This window comes from Anthonomus grandis, chromosome 11 (assembly GCF_022605725.1).
Source record: "Anthonomus grandis grandis chromosome 11, icAntGran1.3, whole genome shotgun sequence".
NCBI lineage: Eukaryota > Metazoa > Arthropoda > Insecta > Coleoptera > Curculionidae > Anthonomus > Anthonomus grandis.
Window position 1 is genome coordinate 22,848,464 of NC_065556.1, and position 6,075 is coordinate 22,854,538.

The 6,075-nt window shown below is 29.1% G+C and overlaps 1 protein-coding gene across 5 annotated transcripts in view; it reads right to left on the bottom strand.

Moving 5' to 3' along the window:
• The window catches only part of LOC126742520 (RNA-binding protein Musashi homolog Rbp6), a 660,776-nt gene that overhangs the window by 120,823 nt on the left and 533,878 nt on the right, over positions 1-6,075 (bottom strand). The window lies entirely within an intron of this gene.

The following is a 6,075-nucleotide window of genomic DNA, read 5'->3' on the forward strand; positions in this document are numbered from 1 at the left end:
TAAAATTAGCATAAGAATGTCGTAAGTATTAATAATGTAATTGTATGCTATTTTAGAAGATATTAAAAAGAAAGCAGAAGAAATTAAAACAGTTAAAAATAAATACTAAAATATTTAAACCATCGATATATATGTTCAATAAATAGAACAGATAATACCTATCAAATAAAAAATTAAAACAAAATGAAAAAAAATTATTAAAAAAGCTTTTAGTATAGAAAGGGAATAGTAATTTAAAATATATTGAAATAAAAAACAAAGTCTTTAATAAATATAAAAATGATTTTTATAAAGCCCAAATTAAAGAATTCAAATATCGTATTAAAAAAATGTATAAAATTACGAATACTATAAACCAAGATATCATTGATGAGGGTAATCAAAAAGTGATTAAAGTAAAAGAGAAAAATAATAAAGTTAGATTCTTTTCATTCTTTAAATATTAAACTGCAATCAATTCAGATTAAAGAGGTTCCATTTGTCAAGTATCTGAGTGTCATTGTTAATAAATATTTAAAGTGGGATTAACATATCATAAAATTAACAACGAATATTCGTAAAACCATTTAACGCTTTTACATATTGCGAAATATCTTAAATACAAAACTACAGTATAACAGTGTATAGATCCTTGATTAAATCATTACTATGATATGGAGTACTTTTCTGGGGAAGTTTAAATAAAACACATTTAAACAACTAAATGTGGTACAAAATTATATTTTAAGAGTTATGTATAAACTTTCATATTTTTGTAATATTCATATGCATTTATACATACAATTCAAGTAATTTTAAAATATATATAAATCACGAACATCAAACTAGGAATAATGTAAACCGGCACTTGAAAGCACGTTACTATAATAAAAAATTAGGGCTTATATTTACATATATCATATTTGGCTCCAACATTTTACAATGTTCTTCCAAATGATTTAAGGCAAATTCAAAACTTTAAAAAATTTAGCAGAAAATGCAGACAATTTATTTTTTTTTTAATTTAGACAAATTTAGATTTTCTTTACAGTACATAGGAGTGGTCAAGATTTATAATTTTTTTTGTTATTATTGTGTTTTTAAATTATTAGCCTTATGCATCTATAATTCTAATTTTAATTGGGTTAAACATTATGTTATCGGTTTTTTGGTGCTTTTTGCTACTTTGCTTGTAGCTCACTTTTTATTAAGTATAAATTGTAATATTTATTTGCACATTTAGCTGTATGATATGCATAATTTGTATGACATTTTGCGCAATATATTTTAACTATTAGGAATTGTGTAATGCAATTTTTGCTAATAAGTAAATAAGCAAATAGTAACGTGCGAATAACAATTAATTTGTTTTAACTGATGATTACTAAAAATTGACACAGGATTTCATTATAAGTTTCAAAAAAATTAATTATGGTTTGCTAGTCTCATTGTTCTAGTGAGGAAATTATTAAGACCATAGTTGGTCCAATGAATTGGGTAGTAAATACCATCAGTAGAGCATAGGTATTTATTAGTTAAGTAACTCTATGGCTCCAGATTTCCTTGTAGGATATATGTGATATGTGAGGCCTATATTTAGCATATTAAGTATACCTGAGTCATTACTATTGTCCAAGGTATTCAATTAATATGCTAAAAGATTTGTATTTAACTAGTTGAAGAGCATCAATATGTATCCCTTAGAAAGGAGACCATACACACGAAGCATACTCTTAGGGCCGTAGTGGCGTAGTGACGCATTTCCAGACATGGGTTCCTATACTCTTCTGTTGCACTGAACAACCCCCAGAAGTTTGATCCCATAGTTCTGAAATACCCTGTATCAGGAGTGACTCCCAAATCTTTCAAAAAGGAAGTAAGGGTATAGGGACCAACCGTGTAGTCAAAATCAATAGTACTTCTAAAACAAGAAAAAGTCATAATTTTGCATTTAGCTGGAAGTAATTCCTTATTCCAATGACATTTCATACACAAATAAAAATCTCCTTTCACGAATAATATTTCTAGATTACACACTTGCATCAAGAATCATGATATGATGTTCTGCAAGAAAGAAGCGTAGAAGTACTTCACTCTATTATTTCCTGTAAGTCGTTCTAGGATAAAGCAAAACAGCACCAACAAATAGATGGGTTAATGCAGAAATTAAAGAATATAGTAAATATATCAAGGATTTATATGTATGGTTCCTAAAATTACGTAGATGTGTATGACAATTAAGACTTCTCTCACCATCTTGAAGACACTGGAATTGCTTGAACGGTACTGGCGGTTAAAATTGCGTTTTACATCCTTCGAATAATGAAGAACTATGATTTGTAAAAGCTCTAAATAAACAAATAGAAAATAATAATAAACCTTGGTAAGGATTCTAAAAAACCAACCAGAATTCAAAGAACATTTCCCTACTATCCGCATATTGTCGACTGGAAAATAATATACGGGCCCTTTGATTTTCCTACTGGAAGAGACTCCGTTTAGTTTTATTACAGTTCGATTTTCATCGAAAGAAATTCGCTTTTCGGGTTAGACAGATATGGGTTTCCTGGCCGGGGCCTGGATATATATAAAAATCTATATCGAGTGTAAAATTTTCCTCTTTTGTATTGGGCCAAAATTGATTTGTGTTCAGCGGATTGAACGTAAATTGACGGAAATGGTCGATTTTATTGGTCATTGTTAAAAGTTTTTTTTTTCGTTACGAGGAAGATTCAAAATTGAAAGGGGGATTTCGCAGGAGAGATAATAAGAGGTCTCCAAATGTAAATTTCGCAATGTATTTGCCATAAAATCATTTTTTTAGGTGGACCTCTAGTTATTTTAGTAGGTACTCCTACCTTTTTTTTGCTGATTAAATTAACCTATAAATATGTCGCACCTGGCTTTTATGAGGAAGTATTTCATTTATACAGAACAAACTTGACTTTAAAAAAAAAGCTCACCATCCATATAAAGAGTCAATAGATGGCAAAAACGGGGCACTTACAGTTGGCTAAACTAAACGCACAATATAACGCCCAGGTTTCAATTGATATCCAGAGTCATCAGGTACAAATGGAATTTCGATGTTGTTTAACGAAACAATCAGATCCGTATTTTAGGCCGGGGCTCGGAGATAATTTGAAAACCGTGCAAGTCAAATCGACTGTAATTATTATCAATTGATTGGCAACTTGATACTGGAGTATTTATGTTCTAAACCGATAATTGACAGCACTGTTTAATCTATATTCCATGTCGGTTTCCGGTATCGCGGTAGTAATTTTAAGATAGCGGCGTAAGGAAGTTCGACTATTAGTTATATGGAGGAAGCGAGACGATCGATATTAAATGGAACGTTCAGATATTAGAGAGATATTAAGGATTATGGTAAAGGGGCTTATACGAAAGAGTAGGCAGAACCTCAGCCAACGATTGGTGTAAAATTGGCACTCCTTGAAGATAGAAATAAAATGTCTGGAGAAGAGCAATGGTGATCCGGCAGAAATCCGGCTTCTTAAAGCTATTAATATGCAAAGCCAAAGTAATAGGAAGAAGTGTTTTTTTTTAATTTAAATATATAAATACCGGTGACACAGAAAAAAGAGAATATAATAAGATAATAAGATATAATAAGAGAAAAAACACTTAATAACTTTTTTACTTTTCAAGATAAATAAATGAAATTTGGTATGTCGGTAGTATAGTTATAAGAGCATCTTTTGACAAATTCTATAGTTTTCCATCACTTCCGGTTTAACAGGAAATGACAATAAGTTTCTTATTTTAAATGGAACACTTGGTATATTATTACGTATTTCGAGAGAAAATTATATTCTAAAAATAATGGTACTCTATTTGCTACTTTTTGTTTTATACTCATAGAAAAATATTTTTTTTTTTAAATTTTAAAATAGGGTGCTACGAATGAATTTAAATTTTTAATTAAGTTATCACGGAAAAAAAATTTTTATTGTATTTTACGACTTATATCTTTTACACGCATATTTGCAAACCACTTTTGAAATGCGGTTTCTTTCTCCCAATAATTTGATATGATTATTTTTTAAATCGACTAATAAATAAGCCCTGATATTAAGAAATATTAGAAGACAGAAAGAAATCTGTAAAAGTAGTAGGTATAGTATCGGAAGTATTATTTTCCGATAGACATAAAGAATTCCACCTGCAACCCCGGAAATCGAAGCCCGTAGTAGATTTACATAGCATCTCACCCCTAAAACAGTACGCTTGGAAACAAGAGCCAAATTTTATTACTCCAGGGTAATACGTTATACATTTTGAACAGCCGGCGTGTGAGGTTTTACTACCCTAGATCGCAAGTTGATAAGAAAACTAAAAGAGGGTTTTTTACTTGCCTGGAAACCACTCTGGTAAATATTAATTAATTTGGGTACTACCTTCGTTATAGGTCAAATTTACCCCAAACAAAATCTAAATTGAAAAGTTCCTAATTATTATTGTCACGCTTAATGTAAGCAACTTTAGATTATTCGTTCCTGTTGTGCTTTCACGCGTCTTAGCGCTTAATTTAGATACGAAAATTCTGAAAGTTTTGCTGTTACAGCGAAAGTTTTCGCGTAAACCTTCTTTTTCCCCCCCACAGGAAAATCCCTGTAAATAGAGTCGTATTACATGTTTGCTAAGGAGTTGTTATTTTATTACTCCGGTTTCTAACGTCAGAGTTGGTTTTGTGGAAAATAAGTCGATTGAAAAAGTTTATGGCTTAAAAAAAGGTGTATCAGTTTTTATTAGTAAACATTTTTCACTGACTCGTCAGTCCAAAGTTAATCAGAGTCAATTGTCCAATAATTGTGAAAGAAAAATTTGTATTTGAAAGTAGGATATGCTTTACCTTGCGTGGCCAGAGGGTATTACAAACAATTATTTATAGCAGTTGCATTTAATTGTAAAAAAAATTGCAAAAAGTAATATATTAAAGCATATTATTTAACCATTTTAATTTTTGGTTTTCCTAGAAAATATGCATAACCTAAACGGATATGATGCACTATTAGTTAAATTTAAAGAAAAGCTTATATATGTTGATATAATCGGTTTTTATTTTACATTTGACGATTCATTATTAAAAAATATCTTAATTTTGTATAATAATATATATAACGAGTAATAATTTTTAAAATATATTAAAATTTTAATTAAATAACTTTGAATCTAAATGTAGCAATAAGCAGTATTATTTAGTTTTTTAAGGAGTATATGCATAAATTATGTGAATTACTATTACTTTTAATACGAAATAATGAATCTGTTTTAAACAAGATGGTTTTTGCGTTTATGGCTTTAGTTTATATAAAAATGGTATTGGTTATTGTATATTTCAACTGTTTATACTAAAATTTAAAAAAGTAAAATACGTTGGATTTTTATTTTAATAACCAGTTTTTAATGCAATACGAAATGCTTATGCTAAAGACGTGCATAAATAAAGTAGATATGGTAGGTTCTTATTAAAATTTAAGAACTTAACTACATAAAAAATGGCTTTATTTGTGGTTTTCAAAAATATACATAGGCAAAGTCTAGCTAAAGGTTAATCTACTTAATCCATTTTTACAAATAAAAGCAAAATAATTTTAGGTAGCACAACAGAAAAAAAAATTTGCTTTTAAAAATGGAAACACTAATAGTAACAAGCAATTGAACAAAAATACATTCATAGATCCATAATAATCAAAAATTATAAAATAATAAACACCTGTAGATCATTTAAAAAGTTGCATTTTTTAAAACCCACATTTAAAGAAAGGGGATTGTCAATTGCCACAGCATTTAACAGAAAACTACGACGAAAAAAATCTGGAACAATAAACTCTAGAGAGATCGTCGTTTATTCTATTAGATGCCTTTAACTTAGATTTAGCTTTAAAAAAATTATATATTTGGTCTCGCAGTATTTGAGCACATTAAATAAATTAGAAACATACATCAGAATTCAGACGGAATCCTGAGGTACCTCAAATGACATATATGTGGCATTTAAGAAAGTTTGATCTTTCAAGACCACCATATGCTTTCTGTTGGATAAGTAGGATCTAAAAAACATTAAAGAGA